Source organism: Panthera onca, chromosome B1, assembly GCF_046562875.1.
Source record: "Panthera onca isolate mPanOnc1 chromosome B1, mPanOnc1 haplotype 2, whole genome shotgun sequence".
Taxonomy (NCBI): domain Eukaryota; kingdom Metazoa; phylum Chordata; class Mammalia; order Carnivora; family Felidae; genus Panthera; species Panthera onca.
In genome coordinates this window covers 17,754,644-17,767,786 of record NC_138342.1, presented here as the reverse complement: position 1 = coordinate 17,767,786, position 13,143 = coordinate 17,754,644, and the positions used below count along the sequence as shown (strand labels likewise).

The window sequence follows — 13,143 nt, the reverse complement described above, 5'->3', positions numbered from 1 at the left end:
TAGTTGTCACTCTTTGCCAAGGGACTCTGTATAGTTTGTTGTGTCATGCCTTCAACACTTTGGCAACTTATAACTCCACCTTATCTTTCCCTTACTACTTGCAAAGAGCCTCAAGGTTAGTCAGGGGTGAAAGCTTAGCATTTTCCCAGATCTTTCTTGGCAGGGACATGACCTTCTAGATCCCCAGGAATATGCCAGAGATTTTCAAAACCCGCTATAGACATTTCATTCCCTAGAATTTTTGTTTCAGATTTTTGGGAGGCCTCTTAAGTCCCAACTTATATCCCCAGCTTAGGCAGCTATGATGTTAACAATTGCTGCTGATTACTTCTGACAAATGCCCCGGGATTAGAAATTTTCCCAAGGATGGTGTGCCTGGGTGGCTCAGTTGGTTGAGTGTCCTACTTTGGCTCGGGTCATGATCTCGCGGTTTGTAGGTTCGAGCCCTGTGTTGGGCTCTGTGCTGACAGCTCGGCGCCTGGAGACTGCTTCGGATTCTGTGTCTCCCCCTGTCTCTGCCCCTCCCCTGTACGCTCTGTGTCTCTCAGTCTCCCAATGATAAATAAACAGGTAAAAAAAAAAAAAAAAGAAAAAAAAAGAAATTTTCCCAAGGAGTCGTAGCTGAGTCAGGTTACCTGAGGACAAACCCTGTGACTGGGACTTTTACAAGGGAGCATCAGAAAGGTTAAATAGTGACAATTCTGTGGGGATGGGTTTTTTTGCAGTGCTTCAAATCCATTCTGCCCCATCCTGTGTCTCTTAGACTGCTGTTTTTTCACAGCTATCATAGTTGTGAGAATGCTAGTTTCCAAGGCTACTGAAGAGCTGGAAAGAGGAGTACGGGAACGAGGTTAAAGCACAGTAAACTCACCTTTCTTACCATGATTTAGCTGTTTTTACTTAATAAACACTCCTCATATTGTGATAAGCCTTTAGTTAATACCCAGGGTTCTGAAAAGTTGCTTTTAAAAATAGTTTGTCAGTTTTCTCATTGCTCTTATGGAGAAATGGAGTTTTGGAGGTCCTTACTCTGCAGTGGAAGTGTTTCTCCCCTACTTATGATTTAAAAAAATTTTTAAAAATGTTTATTTATTTTTGACAGAGAGAGAGACAGAACATGAGCTGGGGAAGGGCAGAGAGAGAAGGAGACACAGACTCCAAAGCAGGCTCTGGGCTCTGAGCTGTCAGCACAGAGCCCGACACGGGGCTCGAACTCACAGACTGCGAGATCATGACCTGAGCCAAAGTCGGACACTCAGCCGAATGAGCCACCCAGGGGCCCCTCCCCTACTTATGATTTTAAGGCTTAGCTTAGACATTATCTTTTCCAAGAAGTCTATCCTGAACTTCTAGGATGGACTAAATACCCTGATTTTGAGCCCTCATTGCATCCAGGGCATATCTTTCTATAGTACTTGTCATATTATGGTGAAATCATGTTTCTCTGTTACTGTTTTTCTTTCATTAGTCTGTAGGTTCTTCAAGAACAGGAACAGTGTCTCATTATTCTTTGTGGCCCCTACTCCTTTTGCAGTGTCTGACTCATTTAGCTTGTTTATTCAGCTATGTTCTCTTTCTTTAGGTGTATGCCAACTTCCCTCATTCTAAGACCATTCAAAGCAAATAAAAATATAATAGTAAAGGTTAAAATGAATATTTGGGTGGACGGACTCAGAGATAGGGAGATTACACTTAGGGCTAAGATTCATACTTCATATGATCTCATAATAATTATTAGGTTTAGAATGAAAGTTGGCCTTGAGATGCCTAGGTACAGACCTCTGGAAAACTCTCTGGTTTCAAATATGGAGTTATGATTATAAAACAGAAAGGCCGAAAAAAGTATTATAACGTGTATCTCCAAATACGTTATCATTTTTTAATGGTCACTATAGGAATTGGACTTATTGCCAATAATATTTCCCCAACACAGATGTCTCTTTGATACCAGCTCTTTCCAATGTAGTTCTATTACCAAAAGTACCCTGCATCATCAGCCTTAGTTCAGGTTGAATTTGCCCCATTCCCTCTGCTCAGTCCCTCCCTTCAAAGGATGAAGATTTACTTATATCAAAGTGATAGGACTGAAATACATACTGCCTGAGGACCACATTCTTGGTCAAAGGGGGGTCATGGGAGACAGACCTGTAAGCTGCTCCTGGGGGCTTTTTCTTTAGCTGGCGTGTCAAGCTCTATTTGGAGTGGCATGGCCAGAGTGGCTAAGTACCAGCCTCTTAATTTGTGGTACTGAATGGAATGCAAAGAAATTAAGACAAAGTTAAACAAATAGGAAAAGGTGTTTGCAAAGATATTTAGTTTCTTGCTCTCACACCAAACCACATGCTTATCTACACAGGAAGGGTACAGTGGTATTTTAACAGGTATGAAGCCCTTTGAGATGTTGATGAAATAATCTATAATTAGGTTCTCATTATTTTTTTGCAGTCTTGGCATTAAGCTCAGTAATTCAGAGCCTCAGGCCTTTTCTTCATGGGAAAAAAATGGAAAAAAATATAAATTAACTCTTTCCCCCTCCAGAGGAAAATTCAAAGGCTGGTGACTCAGGGTCAAAAGCTTTCATTTTAATAAAGATGACCCCTTGGCCACCTGCTGTTCCACAAGTGTTGAAAGAAACAGTTGCAATTTTTAGGACAAATTCATGAGATGAACCTACTGTCCCTTTGAATTTCCTTTTTAAAAAGTGAATAGTTTATAAACATAGTGTTATCAAGTTGCTTAATTTCCATTTCTTTTGAAATAAAGTTTTCTTTAAAAAATGATAACATTTGGAGCAGAATTCTCCCCATGAACTTTGAAACTATAGTGAAACTGCTTTTAGGTGAAGGATTAAGGAAATGCTTTTTATTAATAACACGAACTGACAGGAATTGGGGAGTTTTAAAATTCTTTCTCATTGTTAATGGTAAGTGAGTCTAGGTGAAGCAGGTCAGAGCCAGCTAAATTTAGAGCCAAGTCTCCAATTTCTGTAAAACAGGATTAAAAATTGGAATAGTTTTATGTCTAGAATATCCTGAATATTTTTCTCTCTTTTTATAGCAAAGACTTGGTATGTTTGATTGACTGGTAACTTTTTTTTTTTTATCTTGGTATACCTCAAAGCATAAAACAAAGAAATTTTAAGCAGTAAACAATCTATTTTGAGTTTATTAAGATCCAGAAATAAGACTAAAAATCAGGAAGAAAAGAAGCAAGAAATATTATGAGAAAGGAGAACATGCAGCTAATCACAATATTCCAATTTTCTTTCCCATGAAAGATGATTACATGGTGACATTTATCAAGTTCAGAGTTTACATGGTACTTGTAACAAATCCCAATTATGCTTGCTCCATACCTAGTAGTAATCCATAGGTATTGGCAAATGACAAACTTGAGTGACCTAAATAGTTTAACTAGCTCACAAATCCATGGAATTTCATTTCTCGTGTAAGGTTGTGAAAAGAGATTGCTACTTCTACAACTCAAAAAGAAGCGTGGTGGCTGTTTTAGATTTGGCCAGGGCTGTGTCCTTCTTAGAATTTATAAGTGCCTGGGCACAGGGAGTGATGGTGCGAGTCCATATGCATGAAGGGCAAAAGCACATCCGTATGTAGAATTTTGATGAGGGAAGGAAGAAATGAAAAATACTAGCTTAATTCAATAACATGCCTCAGATCAGAGAGGAGGGAGATTTGGGGTACAATGTCCTTGTTGTAAATTACATTCCAGCTCAGTGTCATGCACTCGTGGCTGAGTATACTGAAGAAAGGGATAAAATGAATCAGAAGGCACCTACGTGGCTCAGTTGGTTAAGTATCTGATTCTTGATTTTAGCTCACATCATGATGTCACAATGGCAAGATCCAGCCCTGTGTCAAGCTCTGTGCCAGGACGTGGAGCCTACTTAAGATTCTCTCTCTCCCTCGCCTCACTCCCTCCCTCTCTAAAAAATTTTTATATATATATATGTATAAAAAGAAGGGCAGGCTCATCAAATTTTCACTAAGAAGTGGGAGCACCAGAAGCCGGGCACCAAGACCCATGGAACTGAGTGTAATATGAAAGTGGTGAGAGCCTGTCTTCCCTTCATTATGGAGATGACATCTGACAGCACTCCCAGCTAAGACTGATGTCTTGGGATAGTAATGTATGCTACGTTAAAAGAAAAAAAATGGGACTAATTTCCAAACAGAGGCAATGTCGGGCTGACGATAAGAAGGTGGAAGCAAGAACCAAAAGGCAAGAACAGAAATTGCACATCAACATCTTCCATGTTTGACCTGAGCCACTGTAGTTCTCTTAGAGAGAGGTCCTGGACTGTGGTGACTGCTTTGTGAGACTCTGAGGCCTTGCAGATTATTAGAGAGGGAAGGAGCAAGAATAACCATGGCATAAGCCACCTTGTATTGGAAAGGACTAAAATGCTAAGCACTCAGGAAATACCTCTGAGGAGCCCCAGGAGTTTATAAGGATACAATATTCAATAAGGGGAACTGGTGGTCTTACAATCTTGGGTGGATGCAGAGTCAGAAGAACACAGTGTAAAACTCTGAATGCAATCCTCATTTTATCACCAGTAGGATTGAAGCCAAGGAAGAACTTTCTAGAACTTAAGGAAAATTGTCCCTCAATCCCTACAAACATTAATTTTAAGGAGAAATAGAAACTTGAAAAAAAAACCCTTATGTGTATAGTTAAAGATCACTTTCACTTATGTTTTGATGCATTTTTCACTAGGGCTGGTTTTAGTGGCCTTATTATTATCCTCACTGCATATATGAAGGAAATGGGCCTCAGTTTCCTCAAGTTGCTAAGGTGCCAAAATTTATGAATGGGAGAATTTGCATTAGCCCGCAGAGCTAGCAAGTTGTTCTCTGAGAAGTGATCTCCCAGTAAACCCTTTAGAGTCCTAAATGCAAAAATCTCATTTGCAAGAGGGCAGGTACTCTGTTTTAGGATTTAGGTTAGGGATGAACTTAAACACTGCAACAAGAAAGGGATATTTACAAAATCAAATTCCAGATTTATTAAGCTGTATCCCAAGGTCTTTAAAAAGAATAACCAAAAGGGGCGCCTGGGTGGCGCAGTCGGTTAAGCGTCCGACTTCAGCCAGGTCACGATCTCGCGGTCTGTGAGTTCGAGCCCCGCGTCAGGCTCTGGGCTGATGGCTCGGAGCCTGGAGCCTGTTTCCAATTCTGTGTGTCTCCCTCTCTCTCTGCCCCTCCCCTGTTCATGCTCTGTCTCTCTCTGTCCCAAAAATAAATAAAAAAAAAAAAAAACGTTGAAAAAAAAAAATTTTTTAAAAAAAAGAATAACCAAAAGCACCCACTTTCCTTTTCTGTACATTGGAGCAGAACCAGTGGGAGCAGCAGGTGTGTGGGGGGCCCCCTGGCAGGCCCCTAGAGCACAATCGGGGTGGGACAGGCATTGCTTGGAAGAGCCTGAATCAAAAATTGTCTCTTAGAAATAGAATCCTTATTCCAGGTACTTGTCCTCTGGGGAGGACACCAGAATGACCTAGAGATTGAGGAATTTCAAAGAATTATCAGGTCAAGTTTTTGTTTGTTTCTGCTTTTTGATGGTGGCTGGCTCAGGTGAAGCTTTGCAGAACCACATAAGTTGCCCATCTCCTCAGGAGTCTTGCAAAGCCCCATCTATCCCGACCCCTTTCTATCCTTGGATGACATCTAGTTATCTAGCTTCTCTCTGCTGATGTCTGTCATAGGTCTCTGATTGGCTAGTGTTGTGAATTCAGCTGGATGATCCAGAATGACTTCACTCACATATCTGGTGGGAGGCAAGCTGTCAGCTGAGGTATCTCCCATCTTCCTCCATATTGTGGAAATTAATAATGGGAAACCACATTAAAGTGGAGTTGGGAAGCTGGAAGGGGAGCCATACAACTTGTCAATTGCAGGAAGAATTGTCAATTACAGGCCTGGACAGGGAAAAGGTACACATTGCATCTCCTACAAGAAATGGACTACCCTTGCAACTCAGCCAATGAAAAACCATCATCTTAAATTCTTGCTTTTTTCCAATGGGCTTTTGTTCAAACAGCCTCACCCAATTTCCTCCTTCTCCATAAAATACTGTTCCTCTCCTTTGCTGGATTTCCCATAGCTTGCTTCTTTTGTGTTGCAATTCTCCGCTATTCCTGCATGAACCGTTTTTGCTGGTAAAATAACTGACAGTTTTATTTTTAAGGTTAACAGTATGGACTCTCACCCTTCAGCAGCCTAGTTCAGGTTCCTCCCAATGTCTTCAACTGCAGCAAGAGAAGGAAAGTCCTGACAAGCAAGCACTTAAACCTTTGTTTGCTTACTGTGTTCTCACTGAAGTTGACAAATCCTCCTTTTAACTCAAACACCATCAAAATCCCACAATATGGGCTGAGGCAATTAATTTTTAGAACTCTTACCCATGAAATTTTCAAACAGACATTGGTTAGAGAAAATAGTGCAATGAAACTCTGTGTAGGATCCAGCTTCAATAACTAATTATACAACGTGTGTCTTAATTCTACATAGTCATTTAAAAATTTTTTTTTTAACGTTTATTTATTTTTGAGACAGAGAGAGACAGAGCATGAACAGGGGAGGGGAGAGAGAGAGGGAGACACAGAATCTGAAACAGGCTCCAGGCTCTGAGCAGTCAGCACAGAGCCCGACGCGGGGATCGAACTCACGGACAGTGAGATCATGACCTGAGCCGAAGTCGGACGCTCAACCGACCGAGCCACCCAGGCACCCCTACATAGTCATTTTAAATTGTATGCCATGGCATAGACTGCTGCTTCTCCCCCAGATCTACTCACCTCTGCTTCTATCATAATAAAAGCCTGGATTTATAGTTCAAAATAGAGATTAAATTTTCCTTTCTAAGTTATAGCTTGATGTGACCACGATTCATTTCTAGTCAATGCGATATGAGCAAAACTTGTAGATATGTCCTAGATGGTATCACTGGGCATAACTTCCAGGAGTGCCCTGTAATGCAAGGTATCTCCTACCCTCTTCCTCTCCAGGTGTCTGTTTTGCAGACAAGGAAAGGAAGCCGTCTTGTACCAGAGATGCAGGCCACCTTAAAGATGGGAGAGCAGCAAAATAGTAAGCATTCTGACCTCTGAGGACTTGGCAGAATTGAACTGCTCTATCAGGTTGGATTGTTACATAAGAGAGAAATACACATCTATCTAGTTCATTATATTTGGCTCCCCAGCTTAAACCACAGTTTACTTGGGTCTCCTCTAGCAGCATAAAAACCAACATCCTAACTAATAGTCTTGATGAAATCCCTATGTTTAGAGAGCAAAAACTGCATCCGTATATATTACTGTTACTTCTGTGATTTGATGATGGCCCTTGCATTTTAGCTTGACAATTACATTACAATTTCTCCTGTTCTTATTTAATAAATATTTCCTGAGTGATTATTATATGCCAGGCACTATTCTAGATGTAAGGACTACATCAGTAAACAAAAAGACAAAATTGCTGCTATCAAGCTTATATTCTGTTACTGACTGAATGTTTAATTTTTTTAATGTTTATTTTTGAGAGAGAGAGAGAGACAGAGTACAAACGGGAGGGGCAGAGAGAGAGGGAGACATAGAATCTGAAGCAGGTTCCAGGATCTAAGCTGTCAGCACAGAGCCTGACATGGTGCTCAAACCCCCAAACTGTGAGATCATGACCTGAGCTGAAGTTGGACGCTTAACTGATTGAGCCACCCAGGCACCCCATAGTGATTGAGTGTTTATATCACTCTATCCCCATTCCTTGTTTTTTAAAAGTTTATTTATTTATTTTGAGAGAGAGCAAGCAGGGGAGGGGCAGAGAGAGAGGGAAAGAGAGAGAATTGCAAGCAGGCTCCCCACTGCCAACTAGGAGCCTGAAGCAGGGCTTGAACTCATGAATCCTGAGATCATGACCTGAGTTGAAATTGAATTGAATGTTTAATAGACTGAGCTACTCAGGCATCCCTTCCTACTCCCATTCCTATATTGAAGCCCCAAACCCCAGTGTAATAGTATTTAATGCTGGGGCCAGTGGGATGTAATTGGGTTTAGATGAAATCATGAGGGTGGGGTTCACATGATGGGGTTACTACCCTATAAGAAGAAGAAAGAAGAGAGATCTCTTCACTTACACTCATAAAGGAAAGGCAATATGAGCCACAGCAAGAGGACAGCTGCCGATGAACCAGGAAATAGACCCTCACCAGGAACTGAATCTGCCAGCGCCTTGATCTCGGACTTCCAGCCTCCAGAACTGTGAGAAATAAATGTCTGCTATTTAAGCCACCTGTCTAAGGTATTATGTTATAGTAGCAGCCCAAGCTGACTAAAATACATTCTAATGGGTTTCTACTTCCTGTTTTAACACTTTATTACCAGGTCATTGATTTATGGAGCCAACAAATATGTATTGAGTACCTAACATGTGTCAGGCTCTGCTCTAGGGCACACAGCAGGTGAAGGAGGCAAAATCCTTCTGCTCACGGGGCTTACATTCCAAAAGCGGAAACAGTTGGACAAGCAAAATCAATAAGTCTTCCTAAAATACCTTGTATTACAAATAGTTGATAAATGCTAGGGAGGAAAGTAAAGCAGGAAAGGGGGATGGGACACGGGGGGAATGGAATGTTCTATTTTAGCTGGGGTCATCAGAGACCACCTCACTGAGAAGGGCATGTTTGAATAAAGACATGAAGGAGCACTGGAGGGAGCCAGGCAGATGCCTGAGGGAGAAGCAGTCCAGGCTGCAGGAATTGCAAGTACAAAAGCCCAGAGGGGCTAACGTGTTCTGGAAGCTTTGATGAGGCTCTTGTGGCTGGAGCTGAGTGAGCCAGGAGGAACTAGTTAGTAGGTGATAAGATGTTTTAGGGCTTTCTAAAGTCCGGATGGCCGGAAAGCTCAGCCACAAAAAACAGGCATCTTTGTCTCATGCTCGCAGTGTTTCTTTTTCTATATTATTCCTTCTGCAGTTATTATCCCCAGAAACCACGCATCTGCACGGGCCTGTGGGCAAATGCTGTTGTCTCAGAAGAGAGGCATGATTGGTACTACAGGAGCAAAATCAGATTTGGTGATCTGATGGGTGAACGTGAAGCCAGACAGGTGGGCAGGAGTGAAGAGGTGAAGTATGGGAAGGAAGCAGGAAGTGAGGGAGTCACAAGGGGAATGGCTTTCGAATGTCGGTGGTGAGCTGGGTGAGGGACTGGCAGCTTCTTACTGGGCCGGCTCTTCGTGATGAGTGGGATGTCTTGCTCAGAGGCGTGCTTTGTTTTGTAGCAAATGTTCAGGTTAGACCTTGCAAAGAGAAGAAGAGAAAACATGCTGACTAGGAATAGTTTGCATATTTTGAGCGTGCAGCTGAGAGCAGCTGAGAGCATAGAAAGAATATGACTAAAGCGAGTGAAAGGCTGGGCCAAAGCCCCTCTGGTGCCCTGGTTTTAAGAGATATCAGCCGATTATAATAGCATTATAATGAGAAAGAACATCCACCAGAGACGTGAGGAGTGATGAGAGGTAGGTCCACGTGTGGTCTTATTAGTCTTCCACCACAGGAGGTCTGGAAGAGTTTAAAAGGCCTTTCTCAGGGCGCCTGGGTGGCTTAGATGGTTGGAAGTCTGACTTCGTCTCCCGTCATGATCTCAGGGCATGGGTTGGAGCCCTCGTTGGTCTCTCTGATGTCAGTACAGAGCCCTCTTTGGATCCTCTCTGCCCCTCCCCCATGCTCTCACGCTCGCTCTCTCTCAAAAAAAAAAAAAGTTAAAATAAATAAATATAACTTAAAAATAAATAAAAGGGATTTCTCACAATCAGAGAAAGGAGAAGAATTTGAGATTGTATTAAAAGGATGCTTTGGTGCCACGATCTGGGGAGTGCCCTGAGTATAGATGACCTTCCACTACTCCCCTGCTGACCTTGATTGGAGCCCGTGTAGGAAATAAATACAGCCGTGGCCCATCCATGTTCTATTTCCTGGCCCTCTTTGGCAATGGTGCTTGGAGGGAACCCTGAGCTATAAAAGGTGCACCTGCCCCCTGACCCGGCAGCGTGGATTGCCCACCCTGCCCTAACAGATTGCACTAGTCTGGTTGGAGCAGCAGAACAGGAGGGCGACTATGCAGCGTAAAGACTAATTTGGGTTAAACAAATGGGTGATGGAAAATGAAAAGTATCGCCATATCTTCTATTAACTCTGTTCTATACCTCCTGTCTCTCTGAACTGCTGTTTGACTAGAAGATGGAGACTCCCAACAGAATGGAGTAGAATATGTGGCTGATTTGTCATATCCTCTGTGAGCATTCCAGCGGAGGGTGGTGGTTTCTGTACTCCATATTTGCCATCTACACTAAATTAAATATTTCCGATAAAGCTACTTTTTTAATAACAGAACATACTTGAAATTTGAGACCAGTGGGATTCTGTCCAAAGAAAAACTGGAGATATGAATATCAAAAAAATATATACAGTATGTAACTTAGAGAAAGGTTTAATTGTTTTATTTGGGGTGCCTGGGTGGCTCAGTTGGTTAAGTGTCTGACTTCGGCTCAGGTCATGATCTCACAGTTTGTGAGTTCGAGCCCCATATTGGGCTCTGTGCTGATAGCGTGGAGCCTGGAGCCTGCTTCAGATTCTGTGTCTCCCTCTCTCTTTGCCCCTGCCAGTCTCACGTTCTGTCTCTCTCTCTCTCTCTCTCTCAAATGAAAATAAAAAAAATAATTAATTGTTTTACTTACAAATTTCAACCAGTACCCTTCACTTTAAATTCAATTAAATTATGATTCGATTTGTGTCAAATCTGAGCAAATTAAATAATATATTTATAGAAAATCATCAGGGTCAGAACCCTCTCAAATAAGGTGGTAAATATGCAATCTCATAAGCAGAGATATTCTTTGTATCTGCTAGAATTTTTTATGGAATTATACATGTGAAAAATGTGAAATTTAGGTAAGTGGAATTAAAGAGTAGAAACCCATTTGTGTTGCCATTCTCATACCATAACTATAGGAGACTTTAATACTTCCCTTACAGAATGGACAGATAATCTCAGCAGAAAATCAACCAGGAAACAATGGCTCTGAATGACATACTGGACCATATGGACTTAACAGATATTTTCAGAACATGTTATCCTAAAGCAACAAAATACACATTCATCTCAAGTGCACCTGGAACGTTCTCCAGAATAGATCACATATTGGGTCACAAATCAGCCCTCAACAGGTATAAAAAGACTGAGAGCATACCATGCATATTTTCAGATGAAAATTGAAATCAATAGTACGAAATTTGAAATCAAGTATAAGAAAAAATTTGGAAAGCCCTCAATATGTGGAGGTTAAAGACATCCTACTAAGGAATAAATGGGTTAACCAGGAAATTGAAGAAGAAATTTTCAAATACATGGAAACAAATGAAAATGAAAACATGTAGCAAAGGCAGTCTTAAGAAGAAAATACATTGCAAATCAAGCCTATCTCAAGAAGCAAGAAAGGTCCCAAATAAAGAACCTAACCTTACACCTAAAGGAACTAGAAACACAGCAGCAAAGAAAGCCCAAAGCCAGCTGAAGAAGGGAAATAATAAAGATTAGAGCAGAAATAAACAATATAGAATCTAAAAACAAAACAAAACACACACACACAAAAACAAAACAAAAAACCAGTAGAACAGATCAATGAAACTAAGACCTGGTTTTTTGAAAGAATAAACAAAATTGATAACCCCCTAGCCAGACTTCTGAAAAAGAGGACACAAATAGATAAAATCAAAGATGAAAGAGGAAAGATCACAGCTACTCTCTTTCAGTATTATGTCTGCAACTATCCTACTATGGGCATTTGTAGATTGATCACTCTCACAGCTGTGTAGCTTTCCTGGTGTGAATATACTATAGTTTAATTATGCATTACATGCATTATCTACCTTTCATAAATACTTAGGTTGTTTTCATTGGTGTGAACACAAAAACCCAACTGTGTTGGGTGTTTAAGTAAGAATGGATTTGCTGGGTCATGTGATAGACATGGGTTTAGCTTGACAGATATTGCCAAAGTTTTGTACGGGGTATTTGTACAAACTTACTTTACCAATGGCAGTTAGGACAATTCAGTTGTTCTCCATATTTTACCAGCATTTGATATTGTCTGTCTTCTTAAAATTTAGCCATTGTGTTGAGTGTATAGTAATTCTGTCTTGTAGTTTTAATTTATATTTTCCTGAAAACTAATAGAATCTTGTCCCATTTCAAAAAGAAGTGTATATAATAACAGCTTAGGTTTTGTAAGTATGAGGCAAGAAAGTTGCCCTGAGTCAGACACACTGAAGCTATTACATGGAGGTGGCACACTTTTGGTTTCATGGTGAACCTGAATACAAAGATAAAATGATTGGTTGTGGGAGGTCATATTTTTCTCTGTTCCAGTAGATGTTAAAGCTGATCACTTGAAGGTAAGTATAGAAGAGATTCCAACAGTGTTTGGCATCCAAATCCATTTCAATGCCTAGTTCAGTGGTGTCTTTAAAACGTAAGCCTGCTGCTTGGTTTTTCTTAAACTCTCAATTTATTTTAGTATCATCTCGATTTTCTTAAGGTCATGATCCACATACACAGATATTAATTATGGATGGTACTTTTTTTTTTAGTAGTTCAGTAGAGTCTGAATTAATAAAAAAGTGATTCACCTTAAAGAAAATTTATAATATTAAAATCTGTTACATGAATATATGGCAGAAATAATGGAAATAGGACATGAGCATTCTTATAATATTTAAAGAGAAATGGAACCTTAATCAGGGATATTAATCTTGCAAATGGAGGACCCTTGGTGTTGTACCTCTTTCTGTGGTCTGAAGTTCCTTGATGTATATTCAATTAGGGACAAAAACGGTATGTTGGTAATGGTGGTTATGATTCATAAAACCTTGAAGACTACATTAAATGCTGTCCATATGTTACATCAGATATATTGCTGCTTTCTGAGGAAAAGTCTAGTTTTACTACAATTTGCTTCCCAGCGAGAGCTCTGGTAGCCTTTGATCCAAGTGAAAGTTTGGTTAAGTCCTTGCCTCCATTTTTACAAAGTGTTAGCCTTAACTCCTTCCCATCTGATGTTTACATAATATA

The 13,143-nt window shown here is 40.6% G+C and overlaps 1 long non-coding RNA gene across 1 annotated transcript in view; it reads left to right on the top strand.

Annotated features, from left to right (window-relative positions):
- The window catches only part of LOC144616052 (uncharacterized), a 61,890-nt gene that overhangs the window by 47,444 nt on the left and 1,303 nt on the right, over positions 1–13,143 (top strand). The gene's annotated exons all lie outside the window — the stretch shown is intronic.